The 13,328-nt window shown below is 44.4% G+C and overlaps 1 protein-coding gene across 4 annotated transcripts in view; it reads left to right on the top strand.

Moving 5' to 3' along the window:
* The window catches only part of ripor3 (RIPOR family member 3), a 62,905-nt gene that overhangs the window by 10,873 nt on the left and 38,704 nt on the right, over positions 1-13,328 (top strand). For 3 of the 4 annotated variants that reach the window (XM_030420515.1, XM_030420514.1, XM_030420518.1), the window contains one exon: positions 11,729-11,817. The exons of the other annotated variant lie outside the window; for it this stretch is intronic. The gene's annotated coding sequence lies outside the window, so the exon portion shown is untranslated. The remainder of the gene's footprint in view (positions 1-11,728; positions 11,818-13,328) is intronic. 4 annotated transcript variants of the gene reach the window in all.

The raw sequence follows: 13,328 nt of genomic DNA on the forward strand, positions 1-13,328 counted from the left end.
CAAAGTTACAGCAGTATTTTTCAACCTTGTTCTCAGTTTGTGTCTGTGAGCTGTTAAAAGTCTCACCAGAGAGACATTTCAGAGATGGTTTCATGTAAATAACTGTTTGATTGACATTTTTTTTGTGTGTTTGTGGTCTGGTTAGAGTTTACGCACATAAACTCTTGGTAAGAGTCCAGAGAAGTTTGTGTTTTGGCAAAAAAAAAAAATTTTTTTTGGTGCTGCAAACTGCTGGAAAGTGTTCACTAAATATTCACCTTTGTCACATTGAATGGGATGTTAACAGTGAGCTGTAGTTGTCAGCTCATATTTGTGTCATATGAACGCAGTCGGATTAGTATTGTAGAAATGCAGAGTACAAATTTATATCTGTCGCTTGCAAAAACATAGTCTCATCTCTCCCTGATCCTCTTACGGCCCCTCAGATTTATCTTTACCATGTTTCTGTACTTGTAAATGCACCTTTCTGTTAAACTTTACTGAAATATTATCTTCCTTTGAAGGACTTGTAAGCGTGTTGACGGCATTAAGTAACTCAGTAAGTTTGTGAGCTCCTCTCCCACCACTGATGTTTTGCCACTCACCCTTAAAGGTGCTATTCCCAACTCGTCAAAACTCGCTTCTGGATTGTATGACGGGTCGGCCACCATCCCAAAAGTGTCAGTTTTTACAAGCTGGGAACCTTTACACTCCTCAGTTCCTCTTATGTAACCTATTGTCTCTGCCCAGAGAGAGAAAATATTGTGTTAAGCTCACCCAGTGAATCACTGTCCTCTCACAACACTGCGCTCGGCCTCGTCACTCTTCCTCTTTAACAAAGATTAACTACAGAACAAACTCAAGTGCAGGAGAACTCATTATGTCATCCGGCTGCCAACGTCTCGCTGGACACTTGTACTATTTCACCAGCCAAAATGTGTTTTCAGAATATAAATAAACCTCTAAAATATACATGAAACTCCTCTCAGTTTTAGAGGTTTGATTTCTGAATAGTTACACTTTTGCAGCGTCGTCTCTATAAAGCCCAACGAGACGTGTCAGGCTGGAATGGAAGCTCGTTCGTAAACCATAAAGCAGTCATTTATTTTGCCTTCTCTCAGGTTTACGTGCACTAATTTACAGAAAACGTTTACAGCGGCGCACATACTTTGGTAGCAGCTGTTCAGCTCCCATGAGAGCTTATTATGGGCACAATGCTGAACAAGGTACAGCTTTGTGTTTCACAGTACAGAGCAGCGCTTTGGCTGTTATTGCTGTAATAAATCTGTAGAAGAAATGACTAATATGCACAGTGTATCAGCTTAATTGATTCTGAAAACATATAACCACAACTGAGACACAGATTGTGCTGATTTCATCTTTTTCAAAGCGTTTTCCTGCGTTCCTGGCAAAAAAAAATAAAATAAAAAAGATTTTAACTGTCTTTAGTAAGCTATAAAAACTGAAGTAAGAGACAGAGATATTAGAAATCTATTACTTTGTACAAATAGGTACATTCTCATTTACACACCTGTCTGTTAGAAGTGAAGCTATTGTTGTAACACAGGTTTGTGTCTCTGGACTCCCTGTTTCGCCCTGCTCGATGCCAGCAGCTTTAAGTTTAGCCTCCATGTCGGAAGCTGCGGCCCCAGGTAAACAATAAACAATGGCCGACGACGAGGCTCAGCTAGTGCTAATGCTAGCAGGGCTGCTATCACGTACAGAGGCTAACACTGTCTGCAATCTGCTCTAACTCACGGACACGTCTCTCTCCGTCGGAAAAGTCAGCACATCCTAACACTTGTGTATCGAGGCTTGTTGACCGCGGTGAAAGGTAAAAACAGTTAGCTAGGCTAGGTTTGAGGATAGCTAACCGGGCGGCAACAGAAGATCGGTCGGTACAAGTTGTATAAACCTCACTTTAGCTATGGTACAAAACCAGTAAGACTCTTAAATAGCAGAATAACTAGCTAAGATCGATATGAGAAGGAGAGATAATAAACAATAGCGTTCTATCTCCCGGACGTCACAGGAAGCGTCACACCACTTTTTCGGCCATCTCCGCCAAATGCAGGCCAATAATTTGAAAAGTAAAACCATGTCATATGTGAAAACTGTGTGGCGAGTGAGGATCGGCTGTGTCTGTGTGTCAAACGTAATAATTAAGAAAACATTTAAAAATGGGACCATGAGTGATAAGAGGACGACGATAGAAGCCTATAAATACGTCTGGAACACATAAGAATTGTGTAGCGAGTTGACTCTGCGTTCAAACGTCCCGCTGACAGGCGGTCCCGGCCAAGAGCGCCCGGCTGACAACTCATGTTCGTCCGCATGGGCAGAGACATATGTCGGCATGCAGCTGGTCTGTATGTCGACTGTCAGCTAGAGCCGGTGGTTAAATATGCAGGTGGCCGGGCGGTAGAGTGACTCCTGACTGACCGGTGGGGAAAAGTAGCGGGGTTACTGAGTACTTATGGTCAGTTTGCTACACACATGTGTCCTAGTCCCCTTGCTGTAAGTGTGAGTGAGATATTACTGTGTGAGTGTGATTTTTATGACTTTGATAGAAACCCAATTTGTGAAGACAAATTTCAACAATCAATAATCCATATTTTTTGCATTCTCCCACATCCTGACCTTGAAATAGTAACTAAATCCCTCCACTGGTTGTCTTCACTTGATGTGTAGAAAAGGGTTCAGAGGGGCGAATAACTGATACAAGAGACTGCAGGTAATAATAATGATAATACATTTAATTTATTTATATTGCGCATTTCAGGGCAACCAAGGACATTTAGCAAAGAGGTACAAACAAAACAAAATGGAGTGCCTGTCAGTCCGTATGCAGGGAATAGCACCGTCCAATGAACAAACTTGCGTCTGGAGACTCCATGCACACAGCGGACAGAGAGATCCAGTCCCAGCGGATGAAGCTGCGCTGAACACCAGCAACGGCGGAGCAGCGACCATCCAACATCGCTGCAAGCCGGGGAGACCACAGCAGCAGAGGAGGAGACATAAGAGCCAATCGGCGAATAACCCCGAGGTTGTGGTGGAGGGAGGACCAGCGGAGCAACGATGAACAGCCCACAGAGCACCGAGCAAGTCGGTTTGAAAGTTAGCGTTGCTAGGCTAACAGCTGATCTGCGGGCTTACAGCTGATCAGTTGGGCTAACAGCTGCTAGGCGGGGCTAACAGCTGATCAGCCTCCTCTCGCATCCAGATTAAAGTACCTTATAAATGTGGCAGGTGGACATATCGTTATTAGTTTGCCAATTCCTCATGTACCTTAGGTACGTTACCAACGCTGACGCACATAATGATACCGCGTTTTTTCACACTGGAGAATCTGTCATCCGCGATGGCCGAGCGGTTTAAATAGATGTAACTTCTGAAGTCCTTAGTGCGCATGCGCTCAGCCGTTGCGATACGGAGGTTGCAGGTTCGCGGCCAGACACAGTCGCCGCCGTCTCAGTACTACTGAGTCAATACAGTGGGTGGAAGAAAGAGGGAAAATAATGTCAATTGGTTTTCTGTTTCTTAATTATGTAGTTTTCTATTTTTTAATTATATTGTTTCTACTGCTTTTTGTATAATCTTATTTTGTAGTTATTACTACTGTTTACTGTGGGACTGATAAAGGATTATCTTATCTTATCTTAAGTAAAGACATGGTGTTAAAATATGACTTTTGTCATGTGAAAGTCACTTGACAGTACTTGAGTAAACATCTTAATGTATCTGATATTTAATGAACTCCAGTATCAAGTAATTCATGGCTGTGAATGTACTGAAGTGTCAAAAGTCCCATGTAGGCTATATACATGTATGCATATAGTATGGGTCGATCAATCATATAGATAAATAAATACAAATACTGAACTTTTTACTCCATTACATTTATTTTATTGATAATGAAAATGTTGAATATCAGATCTGATGATCAGCTGAATAAACAGTATACAGAACATACATGTAAATATAAACAAGGTTCTAATGGTTACTATAAAATGAACTCAGATACACTTACTAATAACCCATTGCTGTAAAAAAAAAAAAGTATCCAAAACTCATACTTGAGCAAAAGTAAAGGTATCAGGTTAAAAGTATCTCATATTAAATATACTTTAGTTTCAAGATTACAAGTAAAAGTAAACACACACACAGACACACACACACACACACACACACACACACACGTGTAGTCACACTTCAGTCTGCTCTTTGGGGTCAAACTCCTGAGGGTTCATCCAGGCTCCACACTGATCTACAGGCCCCACGAGTCCAATGTGACACAACACACTGACGCTGCAACACTCCACCGCTCAACACTGGCAACCACCCAGAGGTCAAAGGTCAGACTCGTGTTAAGCAGGGTGTGTTCGCAGCACAAACCAGACACAGTCACCCTTTAAAACAAGTCACCCATTAAAACCGACGGCCTGTCGCTTATTTCCACATCCAGAGCGACATTAACTTGTCGTTTTGTTGGTGTCAAGTGATGAAGTTCAATATTCACTCTCTTTTCACCCTGTTTTTGGTCTCTACCAGCTCATAAGGGAAATGATCAGTCTCTTTAGCTGCTTAATGCTCCACTTTGTTAACCAGCTAGTCTCTCGCTGATTCTGTCTGCTGTCTGCTTGGTAGCAGGAAGTGTGTTCTGGGTTTTTTTTACAAGCTCTTCTCTGAAAACAGCTTCCTGCTTCCACAGAACACGTGGCTCTGAGAGTGAACCGAAGCAGTAAAGTCGTGGCAGATAAACAAAGAGCTGAAACTCGCTATCTCTGTGAAGTTGAGAGGAGCTGCAGATTCAGACTAACGTTGTTTTTAGATTCCTTTTTTAAAAAGAGCTTATTGACTTCGAAAGCTTCTTATGAGCCCACACGACACAGACGAGATGTACGTTCTGTGGAATCCACCTCACCGTCCAACGTCAACACTGAGCTCTAAATATCTGCATGTTTGCGTTTTATCATTTCTCGGCATGCGGCCCGGTCCCCCTGTATGAGCCCTGGAGCTTCTCCCTGTTCAGTACTGATAGAAGATAAAGTCCACTGTGTCAGCCGGACATACAGAATATAACACAACACTCCCAAACTGAACTGGGGCCGTCCCAAAGAGCAGGGTCTTTCCTCATATTTGCGTGTAAAAAAGGCTCCTGCTCGCGGTGTAATTGCAGCCTCATCAGCCGAAATCAGTCCTGCCTCGAATGATTACATTATCATCAGACCTGTCAATCATTTTGGGGGGAAAAATCAGAGGTTAACCTGCTTTAGGGAAGCATTTCTTCATCAGAAGTCACAAAATGTAGATATCTTGGGTTTTAGTGTGTTTCTCCCATTGATTGTGTTCAGCCAAAGATCATCTGAGAGGGAAGAACCACCACTCTGTAGTGTTCCCTGAGTGTTTTTTTGCAGTCTCAACAACTCCAGCAGAGCGATACGTCGTTTTCAGGAGAACCACTTCACCGAGTCAGAACCAGCAGGAGCTCAGGAGCTTCTCATTGTGATGCCCGACCACTGCTGCATTTGTTTGAGTGCCAGGTGCAAGAAGTCAGGCGTGTTGGAGCTCCCACTGAAACAGGTTTTTAAAGGAGAGTCCTGGTTCTTTCTGAAGCTTCTGGTTTTGAGGAGAAAGGCAACCGCAACAAATCACAATCGGTGTGTGTCGTGTTGTGTCTTTGGGCCGCGTTTTCACGTTGACCGTCCAAGCCCTCGCTGAGTCGGGACGCCTCCCCCCCGGCAACTGTCATTTGTCAGAGTCAAACGCTCACGGCCTCGGGAGGCAGAACAAGAATTTCCATTTCACACTTGGGTGGAATTCCAGATTGGCTGAGCTCACCCCACAGGGCCCTTTCAATGGCCGACATTATGCCAAGTAAAGTCAATCATGTGAAAGGAAAACACGGGCGAAAGTCTTCCTGCGCGTACCGAACGAAGCTCCACCGTTCAGTTTCAGGCATTCAGCCGACTTCTCCCATCGCTGTGAGTTATGCAGGGTGAAAACGCGAGAATAAATCTTCATCATCCTCGTCCAAGCGGTCCTAAAACAATACGAAGAAGTTGCAAAATCACACAAAGTGCAATGATATAAATTATACGAGAGAGGAGACCTTTTTAAGGCTTGGATCTGATGGCAGCCGGCCGATGTTTCTACGCACAGTGCCTCTCAGTGTTATGAGTGCATACATTCGACTCAGCCCCCCTGCGGTCCTGGCAGCGGTCCATGTTTGGAGCCAGATTTTTTTTCCCAAAACCTTCTCCTGCTGATCCGCGGGGAGTCTTGTCTTTGTGAAGCCCTGCGTGCTGTGCCACATATATGCTCTCTGCTCATTTTGCACATATCAGGTTACACCGGTGCACAGCAATAACTGGGTCATCGGAGCGAAATGCAGGAATGAAAGCAACATTATACAGAGAGAGAGAGAGAGGGGGTTAAAGGAAGTGAAAGAGAGGAGGGTCGATGTTATAGTGTAGGTCTGAATGTAAAGCACCCAGTGTAGTTAGATAATCACCTCCATGTGCAGCGTGGGTGGATCATGTGCAGTCTGAATGTCATCAGTAAGTTTTGTGCGAGTCCCAGCTGTGAGCCGGAGCGTCCACAGGCACTTCAGGCAAATAATTAAAGTTGCTGACTTGCTGTAGATTGTATGATTTAATGATAGTCAGGTCGGAAATCTAAGATAGTGTGCCAGTTGTGGCGTAAAATGTCTGGAAACAGCACTAAAATGTGGATAACACAAGCGAAACATCAGTAAGGGACGAACATTTTCACCCTTTTCTCCGTTAAATTACAGGTCGCAACACAGACAAAGTTGTGACTGTGAGTTGTGTTTCTCCCGATGTTTGCCTGCATACTTAACGTGACCTGAAGAATTAAGATGTATATACACTTGGTGGCGGATTTTTGAGCAATTACAAGTTGATCATGTAAACATAACAACATCGCAATCTAGCAGGTCAAGCAAGTCTGATCTCTGGAGATCCTGCTGTGGATCACGCTGGGTTCTGGTTCATCAAGACGTGGAAACAGGACCTCTGAGGGCGTCCTGCGACATCTGACGGGGAATCCTTTGAGTCCCATCTCTTGCAAGGTGGCGTCTCCATGGATTCGGGCACATCCTGTAATGCTTGATCCAATTGGGATATGGTGAATTTGGACGCCGGGTCAACGCCTTAAAATCTTTTTCGCGATTTAGTGTGTGGTGCATTGCTTTGTAATGACATGATCACCTGTTAGTCCTTTCAAAGGTTGTGGCTAATCGACGTTTAACCAAAGAGAAACTGCAGCTCTCTAAATAAAATCTGCTGTTTTAATAATCCACCATTGTTATAGGCTGATTTCCTGTAGAGAAAGAGACAAATGAGAATGTATAAATGAGATCTCAGACGACTCTAATGAGCCAAATAACAGACACCAGATTAAATTGTACTCGCGTCACGAAACAAAGCAATTAGATGTGAAGCTCAAACTTCCATCAGCTGAAAGAAGAGATGGAGTCTCCACCTGCTGCGAAGTGACGGAGCTTCAGATCGCTGCTGCTGCTCCGAGACCGAATGCATCAACATCAGGAGTGTGAGAAGTGATAGTAGAGAGTGTGTGTGTGTGTGTGTGTGTGTGTGTATGGAAGTTGTTCTTTGCTGGATTTGAACCCGCTGGCCCGACTCCCTACAGGGCCACAGGGTATCAAATACAACACACACACCGACAGGTTCTCACTGTGATCACTGTTTTTTCTTGTAAGTATTGTGTGTGTGTGTGTGTGTGTGTGTGTGTGTGCATGTGTGTGTGTGTGTGTGTGAAGCCTGAGAATTTCAAAACAGAAAACCAAAGGACAGAATAAATCGACAGTAATGCAGCAGGTGGACGGACACTTGATATGTTTACAGAGACTTCAGTCATTTCGTGTTTCAACCTTTGCCTTTTCTCACACTTTAAATGCAGTTGTAAAAAACACAAGATCAGTTGCAGCGTTCCTTATTGTAAGCACCTAATGTTTCTATTTGTGTCTCATCATCGTGGTCCCTCCGTTTACTGCGCACAAGCCAGAGATGTAAACCGCACAACTTCCTGTTTAGGGGACATTCCCTACCTCTTACCCCCTTTTCCACTTGTCAAAAATCTACTAAAACCTCAGCTGCAGGATGCTCAAACTGTCCCTCAATCAGAAAGAACGACAGACGGCAAACAAGTCTCGACAGCGGCAGAGCCTCTGACCGATTATCTGTTAAACTGACGTCTGCGGCGCAGCTCACCTCGAGGCGTGCCGTTCCCCACCTCTCTTAAGCCTTTAACAAAGGGCGTCGTCACACCCTGATGAGCTCGGAGGAGAAGCTGCTCTCATTAATTAGAAGTCAGTCCGTCTCCACACCTGCAGCGGCTGATCTGAATCCACGGCAGTCGGTCCAGAGGGATCTGAGAGACTCTGCTTAAATAAAGAGACAGAAGTGTTAAACAATGGGGCCGCTGCAAGAGAATATTTTGAATCGTATCAATATACAGCTGTAACTGTTGGATTCTTAAATAAGCAATTGCTGACAGCTTTAAGTTCAGTCTGACTGGAGATCTCATCAGATCCTTTAAGTATCTTTCAGGCAGTATTTTAAAGCTGTAACAGCTGGAAGACCCCGAGGCTCCATAAAGACGTGCAAAGTGCATCCTTCCTCGTCTCCTGCTGAATCCATCAGACTCAGACTCCACAGCTTTTTCAACTGAGGAGGTTATAACATACGCAGACACCTCAGAGACGCACTGTTGAGTCCATTGTGCCACTAATGAAAACCCTTTGGAGTCATCAAATGTTCCGATGATTTAGAAAATGGAAAGCAGAAAAGGCAAAGAAAAAAAGAGTGCAGGCAGACGCGGAAAAACCCTGAAGAGGTTGATCTTGAGGAGGTAAAACGAGAGCTGAACAACTAAAACTGACACAATCTGACATGTGAGGTAAAGAGCAGGAGGGCAGGTGTGTATACATGCTGTGTCCCAATTCAGGGTCTACATCCTTCAAAGGACCCGGCCTTTGTGGTCTTAGAAGGCGAGTCCTTAGTAGAGACCTTCGAAGGCCACTTCAGCCGTTGTTAAATGGGACGGTCTAGCCTTCGGAGCATTTCCTGGTTGTGTTACCTGATGTTCCCACCCTTTCCCCTTCTGCCACCCAGACCCACGACAGTGACGATCCTACACCATGCGATGTCACCATTTTCTCTCTTTCTTTCTCCTTTTTCGGTGCGCGCAAAGAATCTTGGGATATGTGAGGCCGCAAAATATAGTAGGTGTGCATCCTCCAAAAACAGGATAAAGAAGGCCACATTTGTGGGCTGCATTTAGAGAAGCCTTCGAATTGGGACAGCCTTCGCGTGGCATTGTGATGTAATTGGCCTTCAAATGTTCCTCTGGAGGATGCAGACCCTGAATTGGGACGCAGCAATAGACAGAGGTTGATTAGAGGGAGCGAGGGGCAGGTGAGCAGGCAGGTGTCGATCAGGTGATCAGTGTCTGGCAAGAAAAAATGTTACCAAAGACGCTGCCACAGAGAAGAACTGGCGTCATCTTGGATTAGAGATTTCAATCATATAAAACAGGTCTAAGTGCTGTTTGAATACTGTGAAAGTATCACACAGTTTGTATCTCACATACATTCGTACACTGATGGCGGTGGCTGCCATACAAGGTGCCGACCAGCACATCAGGAGCAGTTTGGGGTTCAGCACCTTGAACCAAAGACGCCACTCAGTTCACTGAAAATTTTTGGAAAACTCCTTCTAGGATAAAGACATCCAGAAACTCAGTTTTTAGAGATTTTTTGGAAACACTGACACCAATGTTTGTTTTCTACTTGGGTCTTATCAGTTTATGTATCATACAGCATCATCAAGTGTGAACTTTAGTGGAGTATATGTTATAAGAAGTCTATGGGAGTGTGTGGGAACTCGCAGGCGGATAACACTCGAAGTAAACCAGGAAGTAAAACGATGGAAGATGGGAGAAAATGTTTTAGTCTTACATGCTAGGCGATCAGTTATCATCGGTTTGAAGGGAGCGTCATCTTTGCATCTGGTAACTAATTCTTCTATTTAAACCTACGCTAACAACCAATCATTGTGTAGACAATCTGCTTCCTGTTTACACGACCACATGCACGTCAAGCGTCAGTTAGTAAGGACGGAGATTATGTACGGACATCGTTTGGAACGCGTGGACTCGGCCACGTCATCAGAAAATCGTTGACATATTTCAGCGTTGAATTTTTTAACAAACGTCCACCCAGTAGTTGAGATGAATCCCGATGTGCTGCATCAGAACCTCTGGGTCTCGTATAACACATCTGCTGTGAGCATCTTCTCGTCCAGGTTTCTGCTGAATATATTAACTTATTAAATCAGCAGTCTGAAGTCTGCAGCACGCGGGCGGATGAAACCCGACAGACGCTTTAGACTCAACACACTTCAGACGGTCATTCGTCAGGTGGAGTCGTCTCGGGAGCGTCGTCAGAGCGCTGCAGTAGGTAGGGAGCGACGGCAAGATGTGTAAAAACGTCAGGTTTGGTTCCAGGATGTTTGTCAAGCACAACACAGTGAGTTATGTTCAAGAGCTCTGGAGAAACGTCTGCAAAAGTGTGCGCCTGTACAACTATACTATATTTATCTGTGTGTGTGTGTGTGTGTGTGTGTGTGTGTGTGTGGTACAGACTGTTTGCTGCTCAGTTTAAGTGGTGTTGACAGCAGCCTAATGGACGAGGCGACCGCGGAGAGTTGCCGTGATTACAAACCCAGAAGTTTTCTCTCACCGTCCTCCTCTTCCTCTCCACTTCCTCCTCCTCGCATCCCTCGCATCACAGAGAGGAGAAGAGAGAGAAAGAGAGAGAGAGAGATCAGGAAACAGAACAAGAGAGACGTATCAGCAGACACTCGTAGAGGCACGGCGATGTCTCGTATCTGTCTTTTGTCTGCAGAGACAGAAACACAGAGAGGCGGATGAGAGATGGATGAAGAGAGGTAGAAAAATGGGGGATTTGCTCTTTCTCTTCTCTCTGCAGTGGAAATTAAAAAAAGATCCAAACTGAAGACGACACAGACTATTTATGTCTGTTATTGTGTCGGCCTGATTGTCCCGGCTGTCATTTCACTACGGTGGTCTGTTCCGTGCACCTCACATCTGTCGTGTCCTCCCCTGGAAGACAGATCCTTCATCTGTCGCTCTCTCTGTTCACCGTTTCCGTTCTTTCTACGGTGCTTTCTGTCTTTTCAATGCTTGGAACCGTTGTTGAAATAATATTCCCACTGAGGAGTCCAGTGATAAAACTGTCAAATCGTGTTTTATTTGCTTTTTGTGAGTTGATATAAATGTAACTGATTGTGTTAAACAGGAATATGACGTCGACTCATATCGATCGCAGGCCCCTGAATCGTGTCACGTCAGACTTTGTGGTATCCTTGTCCAGAGAATCGATATAATATCGCGTCGTGATGAAACTTGGTGATTTACACACCTGCTTCCCAGTTGGCTACATGGTGTTTTATTGTTTGTTGAAGGAGGTGACCCAACGATTCATATAAATTGGTCTTTGTAACATAAAAACAAATCATTTTTCGTCAGATCGCTGTGTCTTTCTTATTGTTTTGACTGTTTCTACGCTCGGGACCAATAATAAATTGACCCGACTCGACTTATAAATGTGGAATCTTCTCAGTGTCCTTATTGAACAGCAGAAACCAACAAGCTGTGTTTTCATTTCTTGTTGTTTCAGAGCGTTCGGTGAAGATGAAGTGACAGCCTGCAGATCTGCCGACGACCTCACAGCTCGGATGTTTCCGTCGGACGAAACTCAACAGAAAAGTGAGCGACTTGTTTCTTGTTTCTGTTTTTTTTTCCGCCTGAGAACCTCATCGAGTCGAGTCGAGTCGAGGTCGGGAGGTTCCTGATTCCTCCGAGTGTTTCGTGTGATTTCTCAACACTTGGGCTCACACTGAATTCTCTGAATGTCTGTGTGATGGAAGTCTGATAAACATAAACAGCCCGAAGTGTAATCCGCATCTGGATGCCGACGTTTTTGCGAACATAGCTGGCATAACTGCGCACTCAGCTGTTTGTTGATGACCGTGATCAGATAAGGGTCGCGATCGTCGACGTGCCAGAACACACAGATGTGGACGGTCACTGGATCTGTCTGTGCGAGTGCGTCGGAGTCGGCAGATGTTTTTCATCTTCAGTAGAAGCTGCGTATGTGAACATCTCAGTGTTTGTGCATGTGTGTGCTGGACGGTCCAGATGTTTGTATCTTTTGAGGACTTGTTGAAGCCAGGCGTGTGTGTGTGTGTGTGTGTGTGTGTGAGAGAGAGAGAGAGAGAAGAGCCCAGATGTTTGTATCTCCTCAGGAAAATAGAGATGTGCGCCGTGTGTGAGGAGTTCATGTCAACAGATTTAAGGGATTCGGTTACTTTAGAGGCTTTTAATCTTCGCTCCGGCTCGGCCTAAACACACAGGAAACCTGGATATCACCACATAACGCAACACACAGCGGGGCGGAGGGGAGAAGGGGGGGGGGGGGGGGGGCAAATAAAGTGATGGAAGCAGGAGAGATAAAGATATCTGAGAAAATGGAAAAAAAGGAGGAGAGGAGACGCTCGAGCGATGTGAAAAACGAGGAGCCGGAGAAGTGACAGCTGCAGAGGAGGACGACTCCTCCGACACTTTCTCTCTCCTTTTCCTTCAACCTACATCTTTTTTTTTCCTTGTTTCCTGTGGAAGAAGTGAACGCTGTCTGTCCTCCTCCGTCTCCCTTTTCAACTTTATTCAAAGTTCTTTTTTTTTTTTCCTTTTTTTTTAACATACTGTACAGTTGTACTCGTTCCTGAAGACTTTGAGGAAAAATCTTTCTGGCTGCAAACAGCAAATGGAAAGACGCGAGTTTCACCTCGTAAAGTTATGTGTTAGAATATTGAGGTCAGTTTTAATTCATAACTGCTGCATAAAAATAAATGTTAAATACTTTCACCCAGTTTAAAAGGAAGGGAAGTCAATTCTGGAGGAAGTTACCAACACTTTGGGTTTAAATATTGGGCTGAAAACCCAGAATTTCCTTCCCTACATTCAAGTACAGTTTCACCCAGCGGTGTTAAAGCAGCCCTTAACTTTAACAATGGTACTTTAACAGAACAAATGTGATAAAGTAACCAGAAATGTGCTGAAATCGTACATAAATCGTACGTAAATGTACACTTTATCTTGTAAAAAATTCTCAGAAGTGAAGTTAGTGTCAAAATAAATACTTGTGCTTGAACTGCCTCCCATCCTGCCTGAACAGTTGCAATGCATTCTGGGCCAATTCTTGCCAGTGTGGTATACAT

The sequence above is a fragment of the Sparus aurata genome, chromosome 6 (assembly GCF_900880675.1).
Source record: "Sparus aurata chromosome 6, fSpaAur1.1, whole genome shotgun sequence".
Taxonomy (NCBI): Eukaryota; Metazoa; Chordata; class Actinopteri; order Spariformes; family Sparidae; genus Sparus; species Sparus aurata.